We start from the raw sequence: 13,640 nt of genomic DNA on the forward strand, positions 1-13,640 counted from the left end.
TTCGATTTATGGTGTATATGAATGGTGTGATTTGGTTCATAGTGTAAATATTCGATGCATAGTATGTGATTCACTGTGCGTTGAAATCCATGTTCGTGGGTTGATATAAAAGGTCTCCATGTATTGATTAATTATTGGAATGAAGAATTGAACTTCTGCTGATCCTAAAACGTTTGAGAAGCTGTTAAAATTGCGTTGAAAGTTATGTAACGTTTTCTCTGAAGCTTGTTCCATTGACATATGTCATGAACCATTGTTGAAACGGTCATCATTGCCTCAAAAGTCATCATCGCCTCGTTCGCCTTCTCTGCCATTGCATAGAAAGTAAAAATAGTAGCAAAGGTCTAGCGGGAGAGAATCCCATCGGCCTTCATGGATTTTGCTGCATCCCACATTGCATCAAACATCTTGTTATTGCCAAGAACATCGACAAGCAGATTCCAGGCATAAGGGTTGTGCTTGCCCCCAAGCAGATTAACAGACTAGTGGAAAAACTTGAGGGACGCTTCACCTGCCTTGTATGAGTTCTTCAGCACTGATCCAATCGTAACAATATAGATTAAAAAAAAATGACATGGTAGGACCTCAGCAAAAATAGTGTGCGGTCCAAAATCCATGTGGTACAGCGATAGCATAAGGTCGTCAGTTCCACTCTCGGCAAAGGATTCGATAGCCTCTTCCAGCAATTGTATTTGCTCTCTAGAGCGCTGAACCAGGTCATTCTGGAAGGTAAGAATTTCTGGAGCAGCTTTCTCATTTCTCCAGGCCCGTTTTAGAAGCTCGACGTCCGTAGCAGCCCCGGATACGTCTGCGGTGTCTTCTTGCGTCCAAATGCTTGAGAGGAGTTATTAGCTGGCCCCGGGGGAAGAGGTTGTGCCTTCCCCGTTCTCCATTACTGTGCGGCCGTCTGTATCAATTCGAGCTACGCTGGTGCTGTAAACTCTCATTCCTCTACTCAATCAATCAGGTGTTTACAGTTGTGGTTTGAAAAAGGTATGAATGGCAAGGGTTTATGGTTTGTAACGCGAACGATGGACAGTTAACAGAATTGTTGAATGGTAATTCGGATGGTTGGAGAAAGTACAGAAGCTGTTGGTGCTGGAGTTGGAGGCGGTAGCAGCAGCAACAAGATGCCGACTCTTGAGGTATATGGAACGAATTTGACAAAACTGGCAGAGGAAGGCAAGCTTGATCCAGTAGTTGGATGGCAGCCACAAATAGAACGTGTTACTCAAATACTGGGACGCCGTACAAAAAATAATCCTTGTCTTATTGGTGAGCCTGGTGTAGGAAAAACAGCTATTGCTGAGGGACTTGCGCAACGAATAACTTCTGGAGATGTTCCAGAGACAATCAAGGGTAAAAAGGTCATAACTTTAGATATGGGTTTACTTGTTGCTGGTACCAAGTATTGTGGAGAGTTTGAAGAAAGATTGAAGAAATTGATCAAACAGAGTGATGAGATTATACTCTTCATAGACGAAGTTCATACTTTGATTGGAGCAGGTGCAGCAGAAGGTGCAATTGATGTAGCCAATATTCTGAAACCATCTCTTGCACGAGGTGAACTTCAGTGTATTGGAGCCACCACCTTGGATGAATACAGGAAACACATTGAGAAGGACCCAGCACTAGAGAGGAGATTCCAACTAGTACAAGTGCCAGAGCCAACTGTTGATGAAACGATACAGATACTGAAAGGTTTACGTGAGCGATATGAGATTCATCACAAGCTTCGTTATACTGATGAGTCTTTGGTGGCTACTGCAAAGTTGTTGTATCAATATATCAGTGATCGTTTCCTTCCTGACAAAGCAATTGATCTGATTGATGAGGCTGGTTCTCGAGTGAGATTGAGGCATGCACAACTTCCTCAGGAGGCCAGAGAGCTTGAAAAACAACTTAGACAAATAACAAAAGAAAAGAATGAAGCTGTTCGAAGCCAGGACTTTGAAAAGGCTGGAGAGCTATGTGACCGGGAGATGGAGTTGAAGGCACATATTGTTGCTATAACAGAGAAGGGTAAAGAAAAATCAAAAGCTGAGAGTGAGGCAAATGATGAGGGTCCAACAGTGACAGAGGCAGACATTGAACATATTGTATCTTCATGGACAGGTATTCCTGTTGAAAAGGTATCAACTGATGAGTCTTAAAGACTTTTGAAGATGGAGGAAACTCTTCATCACCGTGTCATAGGGCAAGATGAAGTTGTAAAAGCAATCAGTCGAGCTATTCGTCGAGCACGAGTTGGTTTGAAAAATCCCAACAGGCCAATTGCGAGTTTTATTTTCTCAGGTCCAACTGGTGTTGGCAAATCAGAGCTTGCGAAGGCACTAGCAGCTTATTATTTTGGTTCAGAGGAGGCAATGATACGGTTGGATATGAGTGAATTTATGGAGAGGCATACTGTCTCAAAATTGATTGGTTCACCCCCAGGATATGTTGGTTACAGTGAACGAGGACAGCTGACTGAAGCAGTGAGAAGGCGACCCTATACAGTGGTCCTTTTTGATGAAATTGAAAAGGCTCATCCAGACGTCTTCAATATGATGCTTCAAATTCTTGAAGATGGAAAACTGACAGATAGTAGAGGACGGACTGTGGACTTTAAGAATACCCTTTTGATCATGACTTCTAATGTTGGGAGTAGCGTGATTGAGAACGGAGGCCGTGGAATTGGTTTCCAGCTTGATTACGATGAGAAAGACAGCAGCTACACAAGGATCAAAAGTCTTGTCAATGAAGAGCTGAAGCAATATTTTCGACCTGAGTTCCTGAATCGACTAGATGAGATGATTGTGTTTAGACAGCTCACAAAGACAGAGGTGAAGGAAATGACCAGACTTGAAGATGCATTAAAGTTACTGAATATCCTAATTCATTCCACTGTTGATGGGATGGTAAAAGTCAACAAAGAAACTCTTTTTGACATTCAAACTTATTTGCAAAATGCACAAGAAAAAATCGATTTTTTGCAGCTTGAATCACAGCTACAGCAAGAAGAGCTACATCAAAATAGACACCATTCTGAACCTGTTTTTGTTCAGAACATTAAGACAACCACCCATCAGAAGCATGTTAATAATGTTACAATTCATTCAAATAAAGCAGCAGTTGTACATGCAGATGCAGAAACTCAATCTGCACTTCCCAAGCCCATCATCAGACCTTGGGAACAGCTTGTCCACAACAAGCACAGAACTGGTCTTGGATATGACAAGGACTTGTCCTTTCATATTCCAGACTATGCCAAGCCCATTCAGTTTCAGAGTGCTGGATTCATTGATGACAGTTCACCTGCTTCTCATGACAGTTCAGCTTCAGCTGTTCCAGAATCTGCCCCTCTTCCGCAACAACAACAACAACAAATTAAGAAATGCCAACACTGTGACCGAGTTGGCCATTTGAAAGATCACTGTTTTGATCTTCATCCATGTAAGCACTGTCATAAAACCACTCATTCTTCAAACAGATGCTTCAAAAACAAACGTCCTGCAAGAACAAAGATTCATCTTGGATGGATCGCTTCTTGGCAATGGGCATCAATAGCCAAGAAGATATTCCAAACACATGTCAGAACTTGTTCCAGAATATTGAACGGTCTTGCAGTTGAGTTTTCTCCATCTTCTCACCTTGTATCTGACAGGGGGGGAAATGATGGTCATCTACAAGCTTCAAAGTCACATCAAGCGAGCCTGAGCCACAACCTGCCACACCAGTTTCAGAGTTGCAGCCAGAGACAAAGATGCCCGTGAACAGATTGAGAACACTTCCTCTAGCAGAAGACACCAACCTCTTGCCAGTTTTGGAAGAGTTCCAGGAATTGCATTAAGCATTCCAGAGTTGTTGGTCATCCTTAAACCATCACAGATTGAGAACACTTCCTCTAGCAGAAGACTCCAGCTTCTTGCCAGTTTTGGAAGAGTTCCAGGAATTGCATTAAGCATTCCAGAGTTGTTGGTCATCCTTAAACCATCACAGATTGAGAACACTTCCTCTAGCAGAAGACTCCAGCTTCTTGCCAGTTTTGGAAGAGTTTCGGGAACTGCACTAAGCGTTCCAGTGTTGGTGGTCATCCTTAAACCACCGCCTTTTTACCAACATTTCATAGAGCACATTCAGCCTAGTGTTGCCATGCATTTTTTGCACATTTTGTATTACAGCTCTCTTCTTGGACTCATACATAACCCTTCGGATTAAGGGGGGGAATGTTGGACACCTAATCCTAATGGGTTAGTGTGGAAGTCGAATGGACAAAAGCAGTCCAAGAGACCTTGGGATCTGAATCCCAAGAGTCACATATTTGTACTATAAATGTATATCTATTGTTAATAAAAAAATGTATCACATGATTTATCTTTCATATCTTTCTTTGTTGTCCATGTGTGTTTAACAGAAATCAATCTAGGGTAATATAATTAATTTTAAAATATTCTTTCTAACCCCTAAAAAATTATATAATATTTGTAAATAACTACTAATTTAAAATATATTTATATATTTCGAATTATAATATGTCCCTTTAACTTTTAATAAAAATATAACTAACTATATTTTAACATCCCTTAATAGTTAATTACACTATTATTTATATATTTATTAGTATTTTAACTAACTATTAATTTATTTATTTATAATTATTTATTTTAAGTTATAATTATAATTATTCATAACTACTAATTTAAAATAAATTTATTTTATAACTAATTTATTTTAATATATATTTCGAATTATAAGTTAATAAGATATGTACCTTTAACTTTTTAATAAAAATATATTTTAACATCTCTTAATAATTAATTACACTATTATTTATATATTTAATAATTTTTTAACTAACTATTAATTAATTTAATCTAAATATTATTTATTTTAAGTTTTCGTAGTCCCTTTAATCTGTATATAACTAACTATCAAATTTAATATTCATTGGAATTATAATAATAGAGGTCATGCCCTTAATCCCGTTCAACTAACCATTTCTTGGTCAAATTTAGCCATTATTCCATATAGCCATTGCTCGGTTAACAAATTTAGCGGTCGGAGGTCCTGCTCAAACTATTTAATAGGCAAAGCTAGATTTGTTTCTTCAACTTGTCCTGACGATGAACCACACTTGTTGGTTCGAAACGCGTGGACAAATGAAATTTCATATGATTTACACCCAAAAATTTCTTATAAAAATGAATTGCATTTCTATGTTTTATTATTATTTAAGTTATTGGGTATTATATTTTTTTAAATAACGTTTGCATGACATTAATAGTAACACAATCACTGAAACTCCAAGGCTTTTTCCAAAAATCCATATCCACTGAGTCATGACATTAATGATTATAATTGAAGTAATTGAGAAGCTCTCTAATTACGCCGTAAGGCGTTCCCTCTGAAATCAACACCCCCAGCTACTACCGTGTGCAATTATGGACCATCGATTATCTATGTTAGATGATAGAAGCATCTTCTACTGTCAGATTAATAACTAAAAACAGTTACTAACTCCTAGCAACTATACAGCGAAGATTGATACCTCCACGTGGTTACTAACTCCCCAGCAATTGCGCGATGAAGATTGATACTCCATGCGGTTAACAACTCCCCAGCAATTGCGCGACGAAGATTGATACAGTTACATGGAGGCTCCTTCTGCTCTGTATCCTGCAGAGCCCGTGGCCACCATTCCTTATTTCCACGTCGCTTACACATGCCATGACCTCCTCTGGGCGGTAATGAAACCAAAAGCGGTACCTCGTGAATCCCTTTGTCTAAATTCCTGTATAAATACCTCTCAATCCCTTGGCCTATTGCACCATTCACAAAGCAGCATTGCCTCCATTCATCCTCTATATCGTTACCCACTCCATTTGGGTTCCGTTAGACTCTTCATAGGAGAGCAATGAGGAGATGCCTGCTTTTAGTAGTTGGCATTCTAGGTTCTTGTTCCTCTTCTCCACTCTTTCTAAGTTTTAAGCAAATTTCCAAGGCTTTTGTATTTGATTTAAGCTGGATTTTAGTCTTCTAGTTTGATTTAAGCTAAATTGATGGTTGAAAACGATAACACTCCTTGTTGTTTTATGTAACAGGAAACGCGACATCCTTGTTATTGTATGGAGCGCCAATGTAAGATTTGTCACTTTTATTACGAGTATCTGCCTTGTAATTTCGGCAAGGAAGTGTATGTTGAATAATAGTTCGATGTTCTGAATGTTTTTTTGCAGGGTCACATTTAGGAGAGTGATAAGAAACAAATCGACAGAGAGTTTCTCAGGCTTCCCATATGCGATAGCTCTGTTAAATTCTCTGCTTTACACCTAGTTTGCCTTTGATCAGTCATGGTATGGATAACATCTTGGTGTTGACCATCAATGGGGTCGGAATCATGTTGGAGTTTATATTCGGTTGCATCTTTCTGAAATACACTATACCCATAGCCAAGGCAGGTTTTAATGCCCCTAGTCTGTTATTATTTGTTTAGACTTTCTGCTATGGGCTTTCAAAGTGGCTAAACCAATATTTGTATGTTTTTTGTTTTGTTAATCACACTTTTACATAGTAGGTCAGGATATCTATTTTTTAACAGATTTCTTTGATGGCTTTCTACCATTTTTGGATAGATTTACATGGTCTACAGATTTATATACTTGAATACATGCTAGACATGTATCTTCAGAATGTGATTTCATTTCCTAATCGTTGATTAGTTATTAGTTCTCTTTTGCTTTGATCCAGAACTGCTTTGCTAGGTGAATGAATCCATAAGCATAATATAAGTTTCAAAATATTAACAAAATCTGTAATCTGTAATATTTTCGAAATATTAACAGATTCTTTGTTGTGCAAAAAAAAATGGTGAGATCAATGGTGGATGTGACGTTGTTGTTTTCTTGCATCTCAATAGTTTCTCTGGTTTCTCTATATATTTTGCAAGTAATAGGATCAATTTATTCCATAATGCAGGATGGATAAGCTCTGGTAAGTCTACGAATCTTCTCAGGAATGTATAGGTTGGGAGGGTATTATCAGATTTACTAAATTTCGAGCTATTTCTAGCCACTTCACATCATGAAGACCCGAAAGCATGAAGTAGTTGGGCTTCCTGGAGAAAGCAGAAGGATACAGATGGTGCCTGAGAGTATTTTTTCTCGGGTCGAATTAGAGACAGGGAACCCATACCATTGCAAGATGCCTACAACCATTGCACAGAGATATCACAAATTCATGGTAGATTCTTGTTGCAGCCAGCTATGCGACGGTCCAAACCCTCATATGGCATGAAATGTCTACGGGTTCATCTTCCTCCCAACAAATTTGTTAGCCTGGATGGTTTGGGATTATGGTAACAATGCATTAGTAGAGCTCGAGCGTAAGTATCAAAAGTTTTGTTGTTGTTTCTTTCGCTTCAATTATGAATTTCGAATGAAATTTAGCTTTTGCACATAAAAGATTGGGTGTGTACCTTGATTGCACATCAGTTTAATGCTTTAATTCCGTCCATTACTAGCTTTTCGGACCGTTAAACTCGAAACTAGAAATTTCAAATCCTCTAAATATACATGTTTGGTGTTACTGTAAACCTAAATTGGGTTTTACAGTTTTTTGGTTGGCCCCAGCTCAATGTTAGAAAGAAGGATTTGAGCTATTGTATGAAGCTGCCACCAATACTCTGGTAGGCCTGAACCCCTTAAGGGACAATTTTTATCACTACAGCTAGCTACCTCAAACCCTTCTCCATAAGATTTGAACCTAAGACCAGATGGGACTACCAACTGATGTACAACTCATGGGTTTAAATTGGGTTTTCTAACTTGAATTCAAATTTCTCCCTGTGACCAAAATTGGGATCACAAACCTAGACCAAAATTGAGGATCGTAAAGATACGAATGACCATGTAAGCAGCTATGGCGCACTGTGCATGATTATGGTATGCTGAAAAATACGAGTGATTTCAAAATCTTGAAAGTTAAAATAGAAACATTATTTCATGCACTACCAGTTCTCAACAAAATAAGAGACTTAGTTCAAACCTTGAGACTCACTTTACAGCCCTCTACCACTATGGAAAACAACAAACTGTAGACCCTATAGGCTGCTAATAAGATGGAACACCTGCTAACCTAAGGATACTGATGACCCTTCACTGCACTTCGGGACATTTCACATGATTTTACAACTTTTAGCGTTACTTAAATTCTCATAAAATCGTGAATTTTTCAAATAGCTCTTTAACTTATCTGCATCCATTTAAATTATTATTCTTTTGATATACATGTAATTACATTTGGCTTTGGAAAATGAACCAAATTTACATTGTATGTTGTTTTCTTTGTTATATATATATATGAATTTGAGATCTTCGTTTTTACAGATTTGAAAGGCTGTCAAGGAGGTCATGACTGGTTAGGTACAGAAGGTGTGCTTCGAGTAAGCCTGGGCTGCTTTGTATCCAATTTCAAAATTTATATGCCTTACAAGTTGTTTGGCTTTTAAACACGTTGGATACCGGATTCTAATTTCTTGTCATGAGCTTTTTAAGTTTGAAGTGGCATCATGTCTTTCACAGAAGGTAAATCCGGATCAGTATCAAGGTCTGAATTTTCATGCAGAACTAACCACCCATTGGTTACAAACCAGATTATTTCTGGGGGCTTTAACATGCAAGTGGCCTTGGCAATTTTCAAATGCATAACCATGGCAACATAACTTACATAAAATCATATCCGCGTATCGATGCCATTTGACTATAAGTGGCACATGCGTCTCGGGCACTTCGTGCGATGTCAAGCACGTTATTTTCCCCAACAGTATTGGACCATAGCGATAGGCCTCTGGAGTCTGAACTATTTACCTTAACATCACCTCAGATATTTTATTTTGCTATGTTTCTTACAACAGTTGGAACTACGAAGTTGCATGAATGTTGTGACTCGTGGCATTTAGGATGGTGGCCCTTGAAGAGCCTTATGTGGATTGCTCTGATGGTGATCCCCTTTTTTATTCCATCTGCTTTTATTCAATTCTATGGTGAGTTTACTTAAAATGATTCTCAACAATCTATTTCAATACCAAATCTGGTTCAAATTACCAATTTTTACTCTGTTGCTGCCTAAATTAGACAGGTTGCATGACTTTGTGGAAAATTGCAATTAGACATCAAAATTGTCCAAACATGGACTTCATAAAATGTGTATCATAAACTAACGTCTTTGTAACTATTGATGCAGGTGAAGTTGCTAGATTTGGTGCCGGGTATGCTTCTCTTCTTTCATGTTTTTTGGATACAATGTGCCTTTTAAGTACACAAAAAATCTGCTTGGATAAATTAACTTTTGGAGAATCAATTTTACATTTGTTGATTTGTAGAAAACAGTTGATGACAAATCCAGGGGTGGGGGTTGGTGATATTTTCACGCAATGTTTCACTAGTTCAGTGATATCTAACAGATCCCTCGTACAACAATCACCTACGTCATCAAAATGTCTTTTGTAATTTTAACCTAAATACTACGACTAGATAACCTTTGTCTTCCAAAAGAGAATATGTATATGCTATGCTATTTGTCCATGGTAAATTCAGGATTACATTGGTTACATTTGGGTGATATAGTTTGATCAATCACTAAATGGATATTATGGTTTCTATCTTATAGGCTAAAATTAATTGCTTGTTAAGGAATACTAACCAGGGCCAAAATTTGTCTCTTTTTTTGGTAGGATATTTCTCATCATACAACTTTTCAGTGTGATCAATTTCATCACCTGGGGGAATGATTATATTGGGTATTGGAGAAAAATGTTGAACGATGGTACAACTCTTTCCCCTCATGTTCACCGTTTTTTTTCTTTTAACTTCAAGGAAGATGGATATGTTAAAAAATTGAAGTTTGAATCCAAAATTTGTTTGGGAGATTTTTTTACCCTCAGTTTCATCCAACTGAAGCCATCCCTAGATTGGACAAAAAATTCCTTTTACAGAGTGAAAAGAAAAGGAAAATTACTGGATGACGAACTGGTATTAATTATGTTAATGGGTAAAATAACCTATAAGGAAATTCAAAAACATAGAAATAGTCGAGATGCAGATAAGGCATATGGCTATTAATACCTAAATTGAGATTCATATGGCCATTTATCATTTAGTTCCAATATGTAGATTTGGTTTAGAGTTTGCTTTCTTGGATCTTGTCAAAAACAGGAGATAACAGAATCAAGAACATTTAAGTATGATTAGAAAAATAAAGCCCTGTCTATCTACAGATATACACACATATTTGCCTCATGAACATATCGACGAATACGAGAAGCATCCTTAGAAAGTGAAGAAAATTTGAGTAATGCAGAAGATGGGCGTTTACTTTGTTACTTGAAATCCCAACTTAAAAATACAGAACTTGCCTTATCTGTTCCACAGCTCAACATTGTTCTATATATTGAATTGACATGCCAATGTACTAAATTTGAATTTTATAACTCATGGAAACATCGATTATAATGCATCCAAAAACATATTCAAATTTCCACCTCCCCTGTTTAAAAGCTATAAATCTAATATTTTTTTGTTCTTTAATTGAGATCCATTTTCTCCTTATCATGACATTTATTTTATCACCCAGTTTTCGTATATGGCATAACAAAAACATATTCAAATTTCCACCTCCCCTATTTAAAAGCTATAAATCTAAGAGTTTTTTCTTCTTTAATTGAGATCCATTTTCTCCTTATCATGACATTTATTTTATCGCCCAGTTTTCGTATATGGCATAACAATGATGAACAAAGAAAATTTAATTTCACACAGTCGGATCCTAGTGATTACAATGTCAACGATGGCCTATGTTGCTTCCCTGGCTGGAATCATACTGATGTACATTTTGCATGCTCCAAAAGCATCATGCGTCCTGAACATATTTTTCATCACATGGACACTACTTCTTCTTCAAGTAATGACTAGCATCTCCCTACATTCAAAAGTAAGTTCCAATGACATAATTCACATGTAGTTATTAGTAAGTTGGTGATTCCTTATCACAAGTTCGTTTAGTTGAAGATTTGTATCTGCTCCTTAGTGTAATTCTTAAACGATAAATTGCTAATATAGGAGAATTGTTTTGCTTTGCAAAATGCAGGTTAATGCAGGCCTTATGACATCAGGACTTATGGGGCTTTATGTTGTATTCCTTTGCTGGTCTGCTGTCAGGAGGTAACCACATTATATAATAGTCTTTTTCTATTTATATTTTTATCAACGTCAAAACTTTCAGAGCCACTATAATTGAACTATTTTATCTGGTATATTCTAAAATACTTATATCACCCATTGGACCACAGATACCCCCATATGTTAACCACTCTAGCCTCTAGGTATGAGGAAGATTTTATATTACTAGGTAGTTCAATTTCCATAGGCTAATTACTCTAGGTATGAAGCTTATATCACATGAAGTAGATAAGTGGACCAGTTTGCTGCTTCTGTTTTCCATTCATATTGCCCCCTATGTTTACAAGTGAACCAGCAATGGAGATATGTAATGCAAGGCCACAGACAACAGGGAGAGGAGACTGGATGACAATTGTTGTAAGGTTTCAAGCCTCTATACCACTTGCTATTTTGTATCTCATGTTTCAGTATACATTCTTATTGGTATATGAATATATATAATGTGCATGAAATATGTGATAATTCGAACTATGCATTAATATCACGAATTCATTGAATGAACATAGTCGTGTACACTTTCATTCTCTGTCTGACATCTGGATCTTCTGCTATTTGACATTTGGCACAAATTTTCCTCTTTCCGCTTGACATATGTTTCCCACATGCATCATTATTCCAGGTTTCTCATCAGCTTGGGTTAGTTATGGCTGTCACCACCTTACCCCTAACCGCATTCTCGCCTCATTTGCCTTCTGCATGCCTGGAGGAGCTCTGCTCACAACTGATAACATTGATTATTTGTGGCAGTAATCGCCTGCAAGTACTTGAATCATTCTAACATTAACCTGTTGCTCTGTTTTAGTTTTTTGCTGCTTGAAAGAGAAAAACTCGTTGCTCTGTTTTCTTTATTTGTTGTTTGACAGTTTGTTCGTAAAGAATCTGCAGGTAATAACCAAGGGGCGGGGAATTAGGATGGTTCGTGTCCTCAGTTATTTCTATCACGTTCGGGAACCAGAATCAGACGAAGAAGTCACATGGTTCAAAAATTGGTGTGATGAGGTTTTGGGAAACTGTCTGAGAAAGTTGATCGACCCTAAACCATATCGTGTCAGGAAGTTACAACTTGTTGCAACTGAAGATCGTCATTTAGAAAGCATACTGAGGAGGGTAGAGTCACCAAACCTGACATGGCTACGCTGGAACAACTGTCCCTTCTCTTGCCTGCCTCCCTGGATTCCGATGAAGAATAAGGGTTTTAGAAGTGGTATGAACCAAATTGAAAAAATTGTGGCAAGCAAAATCTCAGGTTAGGGCTAAAGACAATTTTGTATTTATTCTCTTTTTTTACTTTGCTGCCCTAATTTATGGTAGATTGTTGCTGCAATTGCTATACTAGCACAGGCTCTCGAATGCATTTGAAGGGTTTTGTAGATAAAGGCTAACATCTCTGTATTTTTCTTACTGTTGAAAGATGAATATTGTGTGGCAGGCACCTCTGAAGTTGCAGGAGCTACATGTTTATGCTCCTCTTTCAATGTTCCCAAAGTCCATTGGACGGATGAAGCACATCGAAAAGATTGTGGTGACTTGTATGTCAGATTTGATTCATCTCAAAACTTTACCAGAGGAATTATGTCATTTGTCCTCACTGCAATACTTGCACCTAAGATGCCCATGAAGTTGCTGCTTGATTCTTTTGGGTCACACCTTAATCTCTCTCGCTGTCGGAGTTTGCATGGGCTTCCAAATTCCTTCAGGAATTTAATTCGACTTAAATATTTAGACTTAAATATCTGAATTTGGAATATTGCTCCGATTTGACCTTGTTGGAGGAAACATTTGCAAATATCAGGACGCTTGAATATCTAAACCTTTCAGACTGCAAGAGTGTGGAAGTGTTGCCTCGCCAAGTTGCACATCAATTGTCCCTGGAAATATTAATCCTGCCAGAGACAAATTTAGAAGAATTGCCTGTGGATATTGGAAACCTAAGCAGTTTGGAAGAATTTTCTTTGGGAAATGCTTTGTTGGAAATGCTGCCCTGTTCTCTTGGTCACCTGAGCAGCTTGAAGAAGTTGTGGGTTTGTGATTGCCCAGAATTGAATCTTTGCCCTCATATGGCACAAAATGTCTATGGGTTCATCTTCCTCCCGACAAATTTGTTAGCCTGGATGGTTCGGGATTATGGTAACAATGCATTAGCAGAGCTCGAGCGTAAGTATCAAAAGTTTTGTTGTTGTTTCTTTCACTTTAATTATGAATTTCGAATGAGATTTAGCTTTTGCAAATAAAGGATTGGGTGTGTACCTTCATTGCACATTAGTTTAATGCTTTAATTCCGTCCATAACTAGCTTTTCGGACCGTTAAACTTGAAACTAGAAATTTCAAATCCTCTAAATATACTTGTTTGGTGTTACTGTAAACCTAAATTGGGTTTTACATTTTTTTGGTTGGCCCCAGCTCAATGTTAGAAAGAAGGATTT

At 37.6% G+C, this 13,640-nt stretch overlaps 2 pseudogenes; both read left to right on the forward strand.

Annotated features, from left to right (window-relative positions):
- The first annotated feature begins 1,067 nt into the window (after nucleotides 1–1,067).
- Nucleotides 1,068–2,153, forward strand: LOC149159800 (ATP-dependent Clp protease ATP-binding subunit ClpA homolog CD4B, chloroplastic pseudogene; annotated as a pseudogene).
- On the forward strand, nucleotides 1,995–6,230 carry LOC149159801 (chaperone protein ClpC1, chloroplastic pseudogene; annotated as a pseudogene).
- Nucleotides 6,231–13,640: the final 7,410 nt, after the last annotated feature.

This window comes from Pinus tabuliformis, chromosome 5_2 (genome assembly GCF_031772625.1).
Source record: "Pinus tabuliformis cultivar Carrire ecotype Pingquan chromosome 5_2, CPIR1, whole genome shotgun sequence".
Lineage (NCBI taxonomy): Eukaryota > Viridiplantae > Streptophyta > Pinopsida > Pinales > Pinaceae > Pinus > Pinus tabuliformis.